The sequence below is a fragment of the Castor canadensis genome, chromosome 8 (genome assembly GCF_047511655.1).
Source record: "Castor canadensis chromosome 8, mCasCan1.hap1v2, whole genome shotgun sequence".
In the NCBI taxonomy this organism is placed as follows: domain Eukaryota; kingdom Metazoa; phylum Chordata; class Mammalia; order Rodentia; family Castoridae; genus Castor; species Castor canadensis.
The window spans coordinates 39,935,996-39,955,495 of record NC_133393.1 but is presented as its reverse complement, the minus strand read 5'-3'; the positions used below and the strand labels follow the sequence as shown (position 1 = coordinate 39,955,495).

Here is a 19,500-nt window from a genome sequence, read left to right as displayed (position 1 = left end):
CTCAGGAAGAGTATTCCTTGGCAGCCACCTTTGCAGGCAACCCACCAAAACCCATAACCACATTTGCATCGTGGGAAGACCAGTTTCCCTTCAGTGAAGAGAATGGATGGAAACTGCCCAGGAGCAGGGGCAGGAAGACCAGCTAGGAAGGTGCTTCATGGAACAAGCCAAGAGTTGACGGTCGAGGCTGGTGGTAAAGGCAGAGGTGGATGCATTTTGAAGGTGACTTTATAGAATAAAAAATCAGGTGGTTTATTAGCTATTGGTATAGAAAGAAGGATGGAGAGGGAAGAGCTCATCAAGAATGACACCAGGAGGGGGAGAAATGACCCAAACATTGTAGGCACATATGAATAAAAGAAAAAAAAAAAAGAATGACACCAGGGTATGGGAGGACATGTCTGTCATTGCAGCACTTGAGAGGCAAAGGTGGAGGCAGGAGAATTGAGAATTAGAGGCCAGCCTGAGCTACATAGTGAAACCTTGCCCCAAAAACAAAAAGAATGACAGCAGGGAGACTGGGGGTATAGTTCAGAGGTAGTGCATCTGACTAGCAAGCCTGAGGCCCCCAGCACTGCAAAAAAAGAAAGGAAAGTCTGGGTACTAGTGGCTCACTCCTGTGGTGCTAGCTACTCAGGAGGAAGAGATCAGGATGATTGCAGTTCAAAGCCAGCCCGGGCAAATAGTTCGAGAGACCCTATCTTGAAAAACCCTATCACAAAAAATTGGACTTCTGGAGTGGCTCAAAGTGAAGGCCCTGAGTTCAAGACCCAGTATCATAAAAAAAAAAAAAAAAGGAAGGGAATGAAAGGAAATGAAGGAAGACAAGAAGACCAGGGTCTCTCCTTCACTTCAGGGCAGCTGCCTCTAGTTCTGTCAAGTCTCAAGTTTCAATTTAAGAAACTTAATCTTGCCAGGTTTGATGGCACACTGTAACCCCAGCACTTGGAAGGCTGAGGCAGGAGAATCAAGAGTTGGACTACATAGTGAGACCGTCTTCCAAAAACAAACAAACAAACAAAATAAAAAGAGTAAAGAAAAAAGAAGGTTATTCTTGGATGAATTTCATTTTTATCAGTGCTTCAATCCTGATAAGCAAGTCCCTGAAGTAGAGTTAACTTGACCCCAAGAAACCCAATGTAACTTATTATGCTTAAACAGGTCAGTCAGGGAGACTGGTAGATTTAAGAAGTTTGCTGGGATAATAATAAAAACAGCATGGTACTGGCACAAAAACAGACATGAAGACCAGTGGAACAGAATAGAGGATCCAGATATGAAGCCACACAACTATAAGCAACTTATCTTTGACAAAGGAGCTAAAAATATACGATGGAGAAATAGCAGCCTCTTCAACAAAAACTGCTGGGAAAACTGGTTAGCAGTCTGCAAAAAACTGAAACTAGATCCATGTATATCACCCTATACCAAGATTAACTCAAAATGGATCAAGGATCTTAATATCAGACCCCAAACTCTTAAGTTGATACAAGAAAGAGTAGGAAATACTCTGGAGTTAGTAGGTATAGGTAAGAACTTTCTCAATGAAACCCCAGCAGCACAGCAACTAAGAGATAGCATAGATAAATGGGACTTCATAAAACTAAAAAGCTTCTGTTCATCAAAAGAAATGGTCTCTAAACTGAAGAGAACACCCACAGAGTGGGAGAAAATATTTGCCAATTATACATCAGACAAAGGACTGATAACCAGAATATACAGGGAACTTAAAAAACTAAATTCTCCCAAAACTAATGAACCAATAAAGAAATGGGCATGTGAACTAAACAGAACTTTCTCAAAAGAAGAAATTCAAATGGCCAGAAAACACATGAAAAAATGCTCACCATCTCTAGCAATAAAGGAAATGCAAATTAAAACCACACTAAGATTCCACCTCACCCCTGTTAGAATAGCCATCATCAGCAACACCACCAACAACAGGTGTTGGCGAGGATGCGGGGAAAAAGGAACCCTCTTACACTGTTGGTGGGAATGTAGACTAGTACAACCACTCTGGAAAAAAATTTGGAGGCTACTTAAAAAGCTGGACATCGATCTACCATTTGATCCAGCAATACCACTCTTGGGGATATACCCAAAAGACTGTTACTCCAGAGGCACCTGCACATCCATGTTTATTGCGGCACTATTCACAATAGCCAAGTTATGGAAACAGCCAAGATGCCCCAGCACTGACGAATGGATTAAGAAAATGTGGTATCTATACACAATGGAATTTTATGCAGCCATGAAGAAGAACGAAATGTTATCATTCGCTGGTAAATGGATGGAATTGGAGAACATCATTCTGAGTGAGGTTAGCCTGGCTCAAAAGACCAAAAATCGTATGTTCTCCCTCATATGTGGACATTAGATCAAGGGCAAACACAACAAGGGGATTGGACTATGAGCACATGATAAAAGCGAGAGCACACAAGGGAGGGGTGAGGATAGGTAAGACACCTAAAAAACTAGCTAGCATTTGTTGCCCTTAATGCAGAGAAACTAAAGCAGATACCTTAAAGCAACTGAGGCCAATAGGAAAAGGGGACCAGGAACTAGAGAAAAGGTTAGATTAAAAAGAATTAACCTAGAAGGTAACACCCACGCACAGGAAATCAATGTGAGTCAATGCCCTGTATCGCTATCCTTATCTCAACCAGCAAAACCCCTTGTTCCTTCCTATTATTGCTTATACTCTCTCTACAACAAAATTAGAGATAAGGGCAAAATAGTTTCTGCTGGGTATTGAGGGGGGGAGTGGGAGGGGGTGGAGTGGGTGGTAAGGGAGGGGGTGGGGGCAGGGGGGAGAAATAAACCAAGCCTTGTATGCACATATGAATAATAAAAGAAAAATGAAAAAAAAAAAAAAAAAAAAGAAGTTTGCTGGGAGCTGGAGAGGCCAGATGGCCCCATCCCAAACTGCTTAACTGTAGCAGCATGAAGAGGTGCTGGGGTCAGGCTGCCCTGTCCTGTCTTGTCTTGACCCCATGCTGTGGGATGTTCTCCTCCATAGTAATTAGGAGGGCCAGGCTGACCTATTTTCTCTCTAACAGGTAGCTGCAGCCACCAGCTGGAGTAAGAATTTAAAATACTTGAGGGGAGTGAATGACACGAAGGCTGCTGAAAACTTCATTCCTGTCCCCAGAGAATAAGCATTTGTTCTCTTAGGAAGCAGAGTTAGGAGGTCCAGAGTGACAAGACCTGTGGTTCTAGTCAGACAGGTCCATCAGGGGTTAGAATGCTTCAGAAAGACAAAAGTATAGCTAACCTAGGGGACTTCCTAAGTGTCTCCGTGCCAGCAGTGCCTGTCCCTTTAAAATCCACAACAATTCAATTGCCTCTTGGATAATTTTAGGGTGTATACATAGATGCACCTAGATCTTGTGCAAGATACAGAACCGGTCTGTCTTCCTCTTTCTCTTTTCTCTTCTCTTCTCTTCTCTTCTCTTCTCTTCTCTTCTCTTCTCTTCTCTTCTCTTCTCTTCTCTTCTCTTCTCTTCTCTTCTCGTCTCTTCCCTTCCCTTCTCTTCCCTTCTCTTCTCTTTTCTCTTTTTCCCTTGCTTCCCCTTCCCTTCCCTTGACCTCCTTCCCTTCCCTCCTCTCCCCTCCCCTCTCCTTTCCTTCAGCATTGAAATTAGTTTTAAGGGAAGAAGGAACAACTACTACAAAAACCAAACAGCAGCTCAAGAGAGAAAACTCAGCGGGTTCAAAACTGAAAGAATCATCTTTCAACCTCAGCTTCCCCTCCAACACCCAGTTGCCCTCCTCACTTCCTGATTTCTCTCAACAGTAGGAGCGTTCTCTGAGTTATCCAAGCACATGAAACTCTGAATGCTGTTGACCCTTCCCTGTCTTGGCCCACATAGCCATTGTCACCAAGTCTTGCTGGTTCTTCCACTCAAAAGCTTTGTGACACTGGGTGTGGTGGCAGGTGGTGTCTGCCTGTAGGAGGATCACTTGAGCCTAGTTTGGGGGCCAGGCTGGGCCACAAAGGGAGACATCCCTCTCCCAAAAAAAAACCTTTGTGACATTCCTACCTTTTCTCTCATCCAGCACTTTCCCTCCTTTCAGGCCCCAATTAGGGCTCTCTCTAAATGGCTATCCTATAAATTGATCATGACCTCAGCCAGCCCTACCCTCCTCCAAGACTGCTTCTGTCACTTGCTCACTTCAAACAGCCCCAAACCAACTCATCTTCTAGATTGCTCTTCCTCTTCTTCTGCACCTAGCCTACTCCACTTAGCTCTTAAGTGAGTCCTTTTAGTGTGTCCTCCTCTGAGAAGCCTTCCCTGATAGCCCACGCAGGGTAGTCCCACACCTGGACTGTGAACTCCCTCAGGGAAGAGCCCCTTCATTCCTACCTCAGGATGTCAAAATAAGCACCCTATATATGGGTAAAATGGCTGAGCTTAATACCAGAGTCCCTTCTGGGGTTTCTTTCTTTCTTTCTTTGCAATACTGAGGTTTGAACTCAGGGCCTATACGTTGAGCTACTCCATCAGCCCTTTTTTTTGTGTGAAGGGTTTTTTTCTGTGATAAGGTCTTGTGAACTATTTGTCTTTGAACCACGATCCTCCTGATTGCTGCCTCCTGAGTAGCTAGGATTACAGGCATGAGCCATAGGAACCCGGCTGGATTTCTTTTCTTTAAAAATTTTTTTTTTTTTTTTTTGGCGAGACTGAGGTTTGAATTCAGGGCCTCACAGTTACACTTGCTAGTCAGGTGCTCTACATTTGAGCCACTCAGCCAGCCCCTTTTCTTTTTTTCTTTTTTTGTGGGTCTAGGAACTGAACCTAGAGACTTGGGTATATTAGGCAAGTCCTCTACTCTCTACAACTGCTCCTGGACAAGGCTCCAGCCTAGTCTTCTTTTTCAACATTTGTCTTGCCCCTAAAACAAAATAAAACAAAGAACACCCTGAGGAAGAAAAGTTCCAAGTAATCTGGCATATGTGGTTCCTACAAATTCCCCATTCCCCAGCCAACCCACCCCCACTCAAGGGGCCTCTGCAGTCAGGCACCCTAAGCTCCTTGAATATGTGCAAGTCTTGCTCCAGCCACTTGTCCCCTTTCCTCTTCTTCACTCTCCCTTCCCCCATTGTTCTTGGCTGGTGTAAATTTCTCTGTCTTATTTGAGAATCCCACTCAAATCTTCCCCTCTCGTTCTAGGAAGGCTTCTCAATCCTCTGGATTTCTCACTCCCACTTTTCTGAAACCTCTGACATTTCTTAATCTAATCTAAGCCATTTATTTGTACTTAAGTGTATGCCACTTTGTGCTGTTATTTAATTTTTCTTGAGGACATATTTTTGTTCCAACATTATAAGAGCAAGGGTCATTTCTTACATGAGTTTTTACTCCTTTAAATATCAAGAACAGGCACATTATAGGACCTTAATATCTTGTAACAAATCATGAAAAAATAGAAAATCCAGGCACAGCAAGAAGCATATTGAACTTTAGTCTTCAGCACATTGTAAAGCATTGGGAAGGGGGTTAGGGATGTAGCTCAGTGGTAGACTACTTGTCTAGCATGCATGAAGCCCTGGGTTCAATACCTCCAGCACCTCAAAAACAAACAAAAAATGACTAGTTACAAAGAAAGTTATCTATACAGAAGTTTGCTAGGTAATTTTGGAAATTGAAATTTCAAAAAAAGGAGCTTCCTGGGCTGTCAGTGTGGCTCAAGTGGTAGAATGCCTGCTTAGCCTGTGTTCAAATCCTAGTACTACCAGCAATAAATAAATAAATAGATACAAAATAATAATGGAGCTTCCAGGCCAAACTCAATTCATGTTCTTTGACAGTTTCCTCTACATCACTTCCCAAAGGAACTAAAATGCCTATACTAGGAGTTCTTCAACAGCAATGAGTATCTCAGTCCCCTAGGGGTCCTATTAAAGCACAGATTGCAGGTTCTACCTTGAGATGTCTCATTCTAGCCAGGTATGGTGGTACATACCTATAATCTCAGCTACCAGGGAGACTGAGGCTAGAGGATCACAATTTTAAGCCCAGCTTGGACAATGACATGAGACTCTGTCTCAAAAACAATTTGGTTTGTTTTTGTTTTTGTTTTTTCTTCACTCTGAAGTTCTAGAGTAAAGTCTAAGAATCTGTGTTTCTATCCAGTACCAGGTACTGCTGGTGGGTCAGAGGAGCCCATGTGGACTGGACCATTTTGAAACCTTGTCATGGACAATGATGTTAGTTTTCTGTTGATACTCAGCCTGTGTGTTATCTCTGCTTTCAAGTAGACTGCATTCTCTCACAGGGCAGGGGCTAGGGGCTGTAATTATTTTTACAAGCTCTTGGAAGCCTAGCACAGTGTTACACACAGAGTGCAATCAAATTCATCTTTGAAAACTAGAGAAGAAAGACAATTGGACCCTTTTTTCTTTTCTTTTCTTTCTTTCTTTTTTTTTTTTTGTGGTACTGGAGTTTGAACTCAGGACCTACACCTTAAGCCACTCCACAGCCCTTTTGGAGATAAAGTCTCTCGAACTTACTTGCTTGGGCTGGCTTTGAACTTCAATCCTCCTGATCTCATGCTGAATCCCTTGACCAAATTAAAAGAAATAAACAGTACCAGTATTCACACTGGTGTCTTCCAAGTAAGCCCATTCTCCTCAATAGGACTAAGTCACCTAGGGATGTTGCTCGGTGGTGGAGTGCTTACATAGCCTGTGTAAGGCCCTGGGTTGGATCCCCAGCACAACAAAATGAACAAACAAACAAATAAAAAGAGAAAGAATCACCTGTGAAATGTATACCTTAGAACTCATCCATTCCCATTCTTACAACACTGTGAATCTGTTTAAACACAATTGAGCTGCATCCTGCAGGATTTATCATATTTGTGACAGGAGAAATGATCAATTTGGCAGGGAACTAATGATATTACAGGGCCCGAAGGTGAGTAATTGGCCCTAATGACTTGGAAATAATTTTGAATTCACATTGGGTAGGCTGTATAAATATCTACTGTATAACTGCATGCCTGATGCTTTGGGGGACCAGTGTGGTGGGAGGGGCGGGAGCGAGAGGAGGAGAAAGCATTGTTGTCAGCTGCCCCCTCGCAGCTGGTGCCATTCCTACTTTCTTCTCCTCCCCAAGCTGAATGACAGTAGGTTAAAGGAACTGCTGAAGCACGGACAATGAGAAAAGAAAGTGGCAATTCACAGCCTATTAACCTTGAATTTTGGAAGTTGTGCCACCCCCATGATCCTCCACTGCAGCTGCCTTTAAAATCACAGCTTTTACAGATTTGCCTCCGGGTCTATAGTAAGAAGTATTGCTTTTGGCTAAGAGTGACCAAGAATTGGAAGAGTTTTCTGAGAGTTCCGGAAAGGTAACTGAGTCAGAGAAAGACTCCTTTGTAGACTGAAAGTCCAAATGGGTGAGGGGGATGGCAGCTACTGGTATCTGGAATGTATTTTTATCATGGCCTTTCCCCTGAGTGTTCAGAGGAATGGGCACAATGAGAGCAGCCATTGTTCAGAGAACATTCATGAATTCAGTCAATCTGGAAATACTTATTGGGGGTCTGTTTTGCTCCTCATTGGATAGAGTCAGAAAAGGAACAAAGGCTCTTCCTTTATGGAGCTTGACATCTTGAGTGTCTTTCCAAACTAGGGTGACCACCCTCACTGGTTTGCCCAGCACTGAGGTGATTTCTGGGATGTGGACTTTCAGTGCTAATACTAGGAAAATCTCTGGCAAACCACAGGGTAGACTCTTAAGCTTGGTCCCAACATTCCCTGGTCGTGGTTGACATTCATGATCTTGAGCTCCAGGGTATAAAGGATTAATTACTTTGCTGGAATCTGTACAGCATAGCTGTTTGCTATGAACTCTGGAAATGTAGGGTGTTGATAGAAACTCCATAAAGGCTCTGTTTAAGGAGGTATACCACATTGATTAGCAATTCTGGTGGAGAATATTTTTTGAAAGAAGATGGAGAGAAGATTAAAAATCTCTTTTTATTATCAATTTAAAGTAGAAAGAGCTGGGCACCTGTGTCTCACACCTGTAATCCTAGCTACTTGGGAGGCAGAGATCAGGAGGATCATGGTTTGAGGCCATGATCAAATGCTTCACAAATTTGCATATCATCCTTGTGCAGGGGCCATGCTAATCTTCTCTGTATTGTTCTAATTTTAGTATATGTGTTGCCAAAGTGAAGCAAGGACAATACTACTTTCACTTGAAAATAGATCTGCCAGTTGAGTGCTTGTAGCTCACACCTGTAAGCCTAGCTAGTTGGGAGGCTGAGATCAGAAGTATCATGGTTTGAGGCCAGCCTGGGCAAATAGTTTATGAGCCTTTATCTCTAAAACAACCAGAAAAAAATAGACTGGAGTTGTGGCTCAAACTGTAGAGTGCTTGTTTTGCAAGCACAGAAGCCCTGAGTTCAAACTCCAGTCTCATCAAAAAAAAAAAAAAAAAAAAAAGAAGAAGAAGATTCTCAAGCCTGTAGATATAGCTCAACAAGTGGTAGGCCCTGGATTTGATTCCCCAGCACATAAAAAACAAAACAACAACAACAGCAAACACCCAGATCTTGAAGAACCTTGTCCTAATGGAATAAACTTTTCTTTTTATGAATGAGTCTTCCAACAGAGGATCTCTTATTCTATAGGCCAATTAACTACCTAGAAGGACAGCAACTGACTTGTGTTCAGCCTTGACTAGAGATGCCAGAGAGGAGATATATAAGGTGCCTCTTTCACCTAGTAAATTGGGCTATGTATAAAGAAAATAAAACACTTTGGGGCTGTAAAGGCCAAATTATGGCTTTTCAAATTATTAACTATTATTCAATTTCCAATTTTACCTAAAAAGCATTCCAGTATAATAGACTAGACCAAAATCAAAATACCTTGATTGTTCATTTCTCCTCCTCCTCCTTCTATACTGGGTTTTGAACTCAGAGCTTTGTGCTGGCTAGGCAGGTGGTCTATGGCTTGAGTTATACCTCCAGCCACTATTTTTTTTTTTTTGATATTGGGGCTTGAACTCAGGGTCTACACCTTGAGTCACTCCACCAGCCTGTTTTTTGTGATAGGTGTGTTTTTGAGATGGGGGGGGGGGTCTCTCCAACTATTTGCCCAGGCCGGCTTTGAACTGCAATACTCCTGGGCTCTGCCTCCTGAGTTGCTAGGATTACAAGGAAGAGCCACCAGCACCTGGCTTCCAGACACTTTTTTGTTTTTTGATGCTGGGAATTGAACCCAGGTAGTCAAGTGTTTTACCACTGAGCTATACCCTGAGTCCCTGGCCCCCTCTTTTTTTTTTTTTTTTCCACTGCTGAGGATGGAAACCAGACTCTATGCATGGTTGCCATTCTTTCTTTTAAATTTTTTTGGGGAAAAAAAATGTTTCAAGCAAAGAAAGTCATTTTTGTTTTCCCACTTTCTTTAGGAGGAAAGACTCCCCCAAACTCTCAAATAGCTCATTGATGGTGTTAATTCTTTGATCAGACTGAACCTAGCATGAAAGCTGCAGAAAAAAAAGGTAAAGTGTTCTAAAGAGGGCAGTCCTTTGTCCCAGCTGTAGAAACTGGGCCCATCCTGGGTACAGTATGAAAAACTAAGAATCTTTTATCCCTTATCCCTGGCTCCCCATTCCTGTCTGTCCAGAAAGTTAGGAATATTTGGATCAAGTTGGTGATGGATAAAAGACCAAGTGTTGGAAGTATGGTTTATAGATGATCCTAATCTCACCTCTCTCATCTTGCAAATTCATGTCACAGGGGAAGCCTGAAAGAGAACAAGATTCACATAATTTATCCCCAGGGTGAGAAAAGCAACTCAGCACTGGGATCTTTTGGCCTCTAGTCAATTTCATGTCTATATGAAAAGGTTAAATTTGCAAGGCAACTGCATAAATTTGATAGGAATGCCATAACAAAGTGCCACAGACTAGGTGGCATGAACAACAGAAATTTATTGTTCACAGTACTGGAGGCCAGAAGTCCAAGATTAAGGTGACAGTAGGGTTGGAGTCTTCTGAGGCTTCTCTCCTTGGCTTGCAGATGCCATCTTCTCTCTGTGTCCTCACATGGTCCTCTTGTAGTGTATGTCTGTGCCCTAATCTCTTAGAAGGACAGCAGTCATATTGAAATAGGACCACTCTAATGGTTTAACTTGATTGCCTCTTTGAAGACCTAATCTCCAAATACAGTCACAATATGAGGTATTTATGATAAGGTGTTCAACATAGGAATTTTTAGGTATATAAAAATCTAGCCTATAATAGCAGAAAACAAAAATAATTTGTTAGATGAATGCATCTATCGTAGTCTTGAGTTTTAGACTTGCTATTTGAAAACATCTTGAGATGGGAGTCTAGCCCAGTGGTAGAGTGTTTGCCTAGGATGCATGAGGATCTGGGTTCAATACCCAGCACCAAAAGAAAAAAGAAAAAGTATCTGTACTAAACTAACATGAACATGTTCTTTTTTTTTTTTTTTCTTGTGTTCTGTGGCTATTTCATAAGAAGAGCTCTAACCAGAGAGCAAAATGGAGAATTTTCTAAGTGCCACTTGTCAAACAGTTTCACTTCCTCAATAATTGCAACTCCTTGGTAGTAGCTACCTATTTGAAAAAGCACCCTAGATGCAGAGAATTACTTGTGAACAAAAATGGCCATTGGCACAGTGCCACATGTCCATTTATTTAATTAACAAGCATTTATCTACTCTGTGATAGGTCCTTTGCTAGGTGGTTTGTAGATGGGTAGATGGAGAGAAGGGTGATGAGTTGGGCCATCTGTATTTGAGACTTGGGAAAGCTTGGGACAGCCCCAGACAGTACTGACAGATTGAGAAATCTCTGACAATCTGCTCTACGGTAACTTCAGAAAATCTGGCCTTGTTCTTCCTGGTTTCTCCTGCCCTTCAGGTTAAGAAAATCTCTGGAGACCCATCTTATGGTTGAGGTTGCTTGGGAGATATGAATTCTAGCAACTGGGGTCCTGGTCTCATCTTCACAAGTGTTGACCCAAGCCTGGTACTGGGGGCTCACACTTGTAATCCTAGCTTCTTGAGAGGCTGAGAATGGGAGGATCATGGTTGGAGGCCAGCCCAGACAAACAGTTCATGAGACTCAAAATCCAAAATAACCAGAGCAAAATGGACTGGGGGTATGGCTCAAACTCCAGTTCCACTGGAAAGAAAAAAAAAAAGTTGACCCAAACACTCAGTACCATAAGCATAATAGTGATGACTGTAGCTGGACGCCAGTGGCTCACATTTATATCCTAACTAGTCCAGGGGCTACTCAGGAGGCAGAGATCAGGAGAATTGCAGTTCGGAGCCAGCCTGGGCAAACAGTTTGTGAGATCCTATCTTGAAAAAACCATCACAAAAAAAAGGGCTGGTGGAGTGGCTTAAGGTATAGACCCTGAGTTCAAGCCCCAGTACCACAAAAAACAAAACAAAACAAAAATACCAAACATAAAACAGGGCTGGTGGAGTGGCTCAAGTGGTAAGAGCCCCTGCCTAGCAAGCATGAGGCCTTGAGTTCAAACCTCAGTGCTGCCAAAAAAAAAAAAAAAATAGTGACCAATGTGTTTGTCTTATTTACTTATTCTGTAGTTTTGGGATTTGAACTCAGGGTGTTACACTTGTTAGACAGGTGCTCTACCACTCAGCCAACCCTGGATTTGGAAGATTCTTTAGGACAATCTAGTAAGTGAAGAAATTGAGACCTAGCTAAGTGACTTGCCCAAGGTCACAAAAAGCTGACACTAAACCCAAAGCCTTCAGTTTCCAGTATAATCTCATTTTTTGGTAGGACTGAGGTTTGAACTCAGGGCTTCACACTTGCAAGGTGGGTACTTTACCACTTGAATCACACTTCTAGTCCATGTCGCTCTGGTTATTTTGGAGATGGGGTCTCGTGAACTATATGCCCAGGCTGGACTCGAATTGTGAGCCTCCCAATTTCAGCCCTCCAAGTAGCTAGGATTACAGGCATGAGCCACCAGCACCTGGCTTCAGATTCCTAATCTCTTTTTCTTTTTGCAGTGTGAGGTTTGAACTCAGGGCCTATCCCGTGAGCCACTCCACCAGCCCTTTTTTGTGATGGGTTTCTTTTCGAGATAGAGTCTCAAGAACTGTTTGCCCAGGTTGTCTTTGAGCTAGGATTCTCCTGATCTCTGCCTCCTGAGTGGCTAGGATTGCAGGTATGAGCCACCTGTGCCCGGCTATCTTCCTAATCTTATATACTTGAACATGTACATTGCTCTATCATTGAGCCTAATTTTGTGTGTGTGTGTGTGTGTGTGTGTGTGATTGGAATGGTACCTGGGACCTTGTACATGTTACACAAGCATTCTACCCTAAGCCTCATCCTCAGCCCATTCATCTGTATTATTTGACATTCCTTTCATAAGGGAGGAAAACACTTAGTGCTATATGTGTATGTTTTGAGGACAGGGTGTATGATTTATTTAATTTTACATCCTTAATAAGTGTTCAACACAATTTGTTTTTCAATGAATGCTTGACAGTGTAGATAAAGACAAAAAGCTGTGAATTAATCATTCACGAAGTCATGGTGTAACTGCCTATGTAGGTCTGGATATAAGATCCGAAAGGGAGATGGTATTGAGTTTCCTTAAAAGTATGGGTGAATCAGAGGTTTTGGAAACATTAAGGTTTCAGAAGGCAGAATATAAGCTTTGCAGGTGTCACAATTTGGCAGGAGAGAGGCTCTGTTTTTATTGAGCAGTACATGGATTCATAGAAGCAATGGGCAGAATGGTCTAGGGACATCAACCAGTAACTTGGTGGCCATCAGGTGTGGGAAAACAGCCTGTGGAGGTTGGGGTTACTGAGAAATGAGCTCAGACTGTGCTGGCCTACTCTGGAATCCAGTGACTTCCTTGGCTTCTGATCAGTGAAAGTGTTCTGCCACGGGGAAGAACACTTCCCCGTGTTCTTCTGTGGTGGGCAGTGATTGTATTGCTTTTTTCCTGCCCAGAGTACTTCTCACCTATTCCTTTTGATAACAAATTCTGCTTTGGCTCATGTCCACAGTGGGAAAGAAGAGTTTTCTTTGGAGCTACCTTCCCTGGCTGCTTGGAGAGCTTGATAGGAGAGAGAAATGCTGAAGTGAATGGAGAGAAAAAGAGAAAAGGGAGAGATGATGACATCATTCATGCCTTGAAACTAGGACTCTGGATTTCTACTTAGGCAAATAACTCTCCCATCTTCCCTTTTTTAGCCATTTTCATCTGGGTTCTTTCACTTGGAACTGAGTGTCTCCATTAATACAGCTCTTCCTCCTCTTTCCCTATGTAGGGGAGATATGTAATCTCTGTGCTTGTTTCCCTATAATGATCCCTCTGTGGATTAGCTGATCACTGACAAATTATTTTTCTCCCCTCAACACAGAGTACAGTATTATTATATTATTATGAACAGTAACATCTATTCTTAGGAACTGCAGGTTTCCCGTCTTGGCTGCCTTACCAGAGTTTCTGAATCAAGGCCAGCTCTGCTTCAATAACACAAGACACAACCTAAGCAGAATAGTAATGACAGTCTAAAAAAATTTAAATAAAGAACCAGGGACTTTAGTGACTTACACCAACAAGGTCCACAGACAAGGAGTAGATTTTAGAACATCATTTGATTGTATCTGGTTTGTGCTGTGGTATTTTATTAAGGCTCGACAAATAGGACTGCAAATTCAGGGACAGGAAGCACTGACTAACAAAAAGAACTAATGTCTTCTTGACATCACTCACTCCATCTTTAAGATGGCTGTTTACTTCTGGGTTTACCTCCTAGTGTGTTCTAAAATACTCTTGCAAGTCTCAGTTGGCTTGAAATAGCTTTCTTCCTTCTTTCAATAGAAGCTCCCACCTTCTGAGTATACTGGCTCATAGTTATTTATAAACCTGATGTCAGTCAAAGATGATTTTTTACCTCCCTCCTCCTCACTCCCTTCCCCCACATATGAAGATAGATCTATGTAAAATTAGAAACTTCACATAAGGTATTCAGTCATTTAGTTAGAATTATTGTCAGTCAGTAATCACTTATGAAGCATAAATTCATTAGGTGAATTGCTTCTATAAGTCTGTTCTGTGGAAACCAGTTCCTTCTTAAGAAAAAAAGTCTCGGTGGCCAGATAAATTAGGAAAACTATATATCCCTTTGGGATTTTAAAAACTATAATCAGGTTATCTTTGTATACATTAGCGGTTCCCAAATTTATTCCATCAAAGAATCCTTTTTTTTCATGGAATATATGGTCTTAGATCACACTTTGGAAAACCTAAGGGAGGTAGCCTGCACAGGGTATGTGGAACAAGGAGCCCAGCTTTAAGCCTGGTTTGTAAAACTTACTAGTTGTATGATCTTGAGGAAATCACAACTTATATTTCACTTTCATATCAGAAAGGTGAGGATGATAATACTTATCTTAATCTGGGTTGTTTTATGGATTAAGTGAAATTATGACAGTGTACTTTAAATAGTTTAAAAAGTTATACAAATGAAAGGTATCATAGATAAATATAAAGTTATAATAGGAAATTGATAACATACAAGTGTAAAGAAACTTTCCCTAGCAATTCTTATTTAACAGTTGTGGGTTTAAGTGTTCTTAGGCGCCAGTACTATTTGGTAGGGTAGCACAATATGAAGGTCAAAGTAGAATTAGATCATGTTAGATTCAGAAACATCTCTTGCAATAATTGAATTTAACCTTCTTATTTTATAGATGATGGACTTGAGGTCCAGATGGGTCAAGTGAATGATTTCAGGTCACTCAGAGTTGATGTTAGATGATGAGGCCTGTGCAGTGACTGGCCTCATTCCCAATCACTGCCTCAATATGAGATCGATTATGGCCCCATAAAATTGTCAACATGATTAAGAGCGACAAGATACATCTAATAAAATAATCAGAACATACAACACAGAGAAAAAGTTTAAAGTTTGAAAATGTGGTCAAATGGACTGGTCTGCCTAGCAAGCATGAAGCTGAGTTCAAATCCCAGTACCACCAAAAAAAAGTGCTCAAAGGAGGATGAGTTGGAGGCCAACTTGAACTACATAGAGAGTTCAAGGTCAGCCTAGGCTATACAGTGTGACCTTGCCTCAAAAAGAATATGTGGATGAAATATCAAGTGAGATGAGACTTCAGGATAAATAAGACTTAAGTGAAGAATGTACAATGCTAAAAATGGAATAACACACACACACACTGCTGTGATCCAAGGTAGAATCGGGTATGATAGTGGCAGGCTTAATATTTGGCAAGAGTCTAAATAATTGTTCAGTATAGTTTGGGTAAAATTTCTGGAGCATTAGGGAGGATATGAGAAGTAGACAACAGTATTGCTGACTTCAAGAAGTTTATTTTTTATTTTTTGGTGGTACTGGGTTTTGAACTCAGGGCCTCATGTTTGCCAGGCAGGCGCTCTAACTGTTGAGTTGCTCCGACAGCCCTCTTTTGTGATTTTTTTTTTTTTTGAGCTAGGATCTCTTGAACTATTTGCCCGGGCTGGCTTCAAATATCAATCCTCCTGATCTCTGCCTCCTGAGTAGCTAGGATTACAGGTCTGAACCACTAGCATTGAGCAGGAGGTTTATTTTTTTTACTTGGAGGGAAGAGCTGGGAACATAAAATTGGAGAATATAAGCAAATAAGGTTGCAATGCAAATAGGTGAAATATTTGCATGCTTCAAACTACTGAACCTCTACACATCCTTCAAACGTCTATAATTCCTGGTCATTTCAGTCGTGTGATCCAGTAGGACCTTTTCCATGTGCTAATATTTGTAGGTACCACAATCGAGGCTAAATAAAGTCTGCCTTTTCAAAGGAGCTGTGTACTTCCTTACAAAGGACTTTGGGATTCTGCATCCTCAGGAAGAGGACAATGTTAGCATGTGACATACAGAATCAATGTACCTAGAGAATTCCCCCCATTTCACCTTGAAGAGTGCTTTGAGGTGTTAAAATCATCAGAACAAAGAGAAAATTAGATTTCCAGAAGCACAAAAAGGTAGTATTTGGTCTGGCCAGAATGGCCTGGAAGGAAAGACTTTCAACCACAGAGAAGGCCAATCTATTTTCCTCTTCCCAACACTAATATTACCCATATCTTTTGGAAATGAGCAAATTCCTTCCTTCCTCAGGGCTCACCTAACAGGATGTTTTTTGACCCATGGTGGGGACAGAACTGGCAGCCTGGCAGAGGAGTTCACAGTCCCGGGACAGCCCAACTGGCAGAGAGAACCAGAAGAAACTCACCTTTGTTCTTATAATTTTTTTCTTCTTTTTTTTGGTGGTACTGGGGTTTGAATTCAGGGTATTGCACTTCCCAGGCAGGCATTCTTCGACCACTTGAGACACATCCCCAGCCCTTACCTTTGTTCTTTAATAATTGCCTGGGGACTGAGAGATCTGACATTAAACTTACAGAAAGCTGTAAGCAGACACCCCAGTAGACAGGTCATAATGGTCAGAAAGGCTTCTGAAAACACCTTGTGGCAAGCTAACCAATAAAGTCACTTGGGTGGTCAAAACTGAACTGTAAAATGGAATTTTCTGGGGCCTTCCTAGTAAACCAAAATAGTGAACAAGTTTCCTAGTATTTTGGATACAAAAGGGTCATTTATGTTTCTGATTGTAAAATAAACATGACAAAAATGATTTCATTTTAGAACAAATTCAGGTTTTTTGAGAGGTAAAGTATTAATTAAAAGACCCCCCCCCCCTTTTTTATTTTTTTTTTAAAAAAAGTATATTTCATGCAGTCTGCTGAAAGTTTCCCATAACCAGCTTGGTTCTCACCTAGGTTAAGGTTATTACATAATCCTCCCCACAAGGTTTGGTCAGAATTTGCAGATGAAATTGCCAGACTCAGAGTGACCATCGCTTACCTTTCTGGAAATGGCTAGAGTGTGGTTTTAATCTCCAGCTTTAGGCGTTTCTAGACATCACAATTAACTCTTGGAGCCCTGTTGTAAATAAAACCTAACTGTTGTGTATACACTTCAAGTTATGCAGAGTGTATGGAATGGTTAGAATCAAAATCAAATGTGTAGGCATGCCGTCTGCTTTTCCTTTTATTCTCAGGCCAGCGTGACAGATCATTTAAAATATTACTTCTCTTAAACTCTGGCTAAAAACAAGGAAATTAACAACGCAGCACGACGGGGTGGGCCTGGCTAAAGTTATCGGTCAGGTGAGGGCTCTAGACGCTAGGGCAGGGCCTGCGCTCCGATCACCCCAGCGCCGGTGGCGGGGCTGAGGATGACATTCCGGGGCTTCCTCGTGGTCTGCGCGTCTGTGGGGCTGGCTCGGGCTCCCAATTCTGCGTGTTTTGACCTCAGTGTCTCAGTTTCGCTCGGGGACACTCCAGGCCAACCAAATAACGCCGTGAAGGCTTTAAAGCGTCTTTAAAGCCGGCTGGGGCTGCGCTTCAGGGCCACCAGCGACGCCCTTGTGGCCCGTCGGGCGGAGGCGCGCTCGCGGGCGACCGCGGGGCCGCGTGCCGAGCCAGGGGTGGCCTTTCAACGCGGCCACCCCGGCCCCCGCCGCCCCGCGCGTGGGGGGCGTGTGCGGCTGCGGGGCGCGGTGACCTCGGACCACCCCGGCCGCGCGCAGCACGCTCTGTGCAAATATGCGAGGCGCTGTCCTGAGGTGACACCGGCTGCACCGCAGAAGCAGCAGGCGCCGCCGATCAACGAGTTCGCGCCGAGGATTCCTCTTGGTGCGTGGCCCAGTTTTTCCTTAGGACCGGCTCCAACCCCTCCCTGACACCGCCCCCGCGCCGCCACGCTCCCGAGGCCTTCCCGGGGGAAGCCTGGCGTCCCCTCCCCGAGGCTCCGAGGCGCGCGCGCGATTCCTCGATTCCACAGGCGGTTCGCGCCGCGGGTGGGGGCGGGACGCGCGGGGTCTGCCTGGCAGCCGCCGGGGGAGGGCCCGGGCCGGGGGGCGGGTCGGCGTGGGGAGTTCCTCGCTCGCGGACCACACGCTCCGCGGGCCAATCCGAGCCAGCCTCTAGCAGTGTCGCACGCGGGACACGTCCAAGCGTTTGTTGGCAGGGCCGGCAGGGGGAGGGGGAGAGGAGGAGGGAGGGGAATTGAGTGACAGGCCGCGCGGAGCAAGCTGGGAATTGTAGTTCTTAGGTCCCGTGGCCATAGCCATTTTGTAGTCGGGGGACTACAACTTCCAGAAGATCAAGGGGACCATTCTGAGGTGCCCCGGGAATAGGCGGCTCTCCCCGGGGCCGGGCGTCCTGGGGCACGGGTACCCAGCTGCCCGGCTGCAGGTAGACGCCAGGGCAGTGGCGGGGGCTCGCGTGTGGCGGCCGTGGGGTGAGCGGCAAGCCTAGGAAAGGGGGTGAGGTGGAGCGACCGAGCGTGCCATGCATTGAGCTAGGGACCTTCTCTCAATTCCACGCCTGGGCTCCGCGTGGGAGCGACGCCTGAGGGGTTGCCCCGGAGGGGTTCGTCGAGCCTCGTGTGGGTTTAGTCGACAGGGCTGTGGGGGTTCTCTGGACTGGCCCAGGCACCATGGGCGCCCGGGTAGGCGGGCGCGCGGTGGCTCAGCTGTGGGAGTTTTCGGCTGGCGTGCGGAAGGGAATTATCCGAGGAGCCCTAACTTGTATAAAAGCAGAGTCCATTTAAAGTTGGGCTGGATAGCCTCTCTCTCATTGGCTGGGGGGCTTGGAAAAAAGAGACTCGGCGAGCCCTCGCTGTGGTGCTGCCGCCGCCGCCGCCGCCGCCGCCGCTGGAGTTGACTCTTCTGCTCGCACTGCTGCTGCAGCACAAACGTGACTTCCAACATTTTTTATTTATCTTTCCCTTTTCTTTTCCAAGATGTAACTACAGATCAGACACTAAGGACCTTCACGTTTCGCTGATGTAGTTTTTGGAGGAAAAAGGGGGGGAGTGAAGGGCGTCGTTTTTTTTTTTTTTTTTTTGTGTGTGTTGTATGTGTTTCGGGGGAAATTTTCCATTATGAGTGTTTTACTAAAGTGAATTTTTTTGTTGTTTGCTTCGTTCGTCTTTGGCGTTTTTTTTTTTTTCCTTCCCGATTTCGGATTTATTTCAAGGCGAATCTGGCTTTGGGGGAAGAGGAAGAAAAGTCGGATTACAAGATCAACCACCAACAACAACAATAAAAACCACCAGGATATTTTTTTGTAAATTTCTGACGGCTTTAAATTCATGAAGCAATTGTCCCCTTTTACAATCAGCATTTGGATCTCAGAATGAGCAAGGAAAGACCCAAGAGGAATATCATTCAGAAGAAATACGTAAGTGCTCCTAACAACACAGCCTTTGACTTGCAGTTTTAAGCAATGGCTGTGAATGTCAAGTTTATAGATAATTCTGCAGCTGAAGGGCTTTAAACACAGCGTCCGATAAGGCTGCTGCTTTCTTTTCTGAAAGAAGGCTTTTCAGGCAAAGTCGTGTCTGCCTAGTTTGGTTGAAAAAAACCAGATTGGTGTAGACATA

The 19,500-nt window shown here is 43.7% G+C and overlaps 1 non-coding gene across 1 annotated transcript; it reads right to left on the bottom strand.

Annotated features, from left to right (window-relative positions):
* Positions 1–8,085: 8,085 nt before the first annotated feature.
* Positions 8,086–8,193, bottom strand: LOC141426047 (U6 spliceosomal RNA). The gene has a single exon (XR_012451157.1). It is a non-coding gene; the product is annotated as a U6 spliceosomal RNA (small nuclear RNA).
* Positions 8,194–19,500: the final 11,307 nt, after the last annotated feature.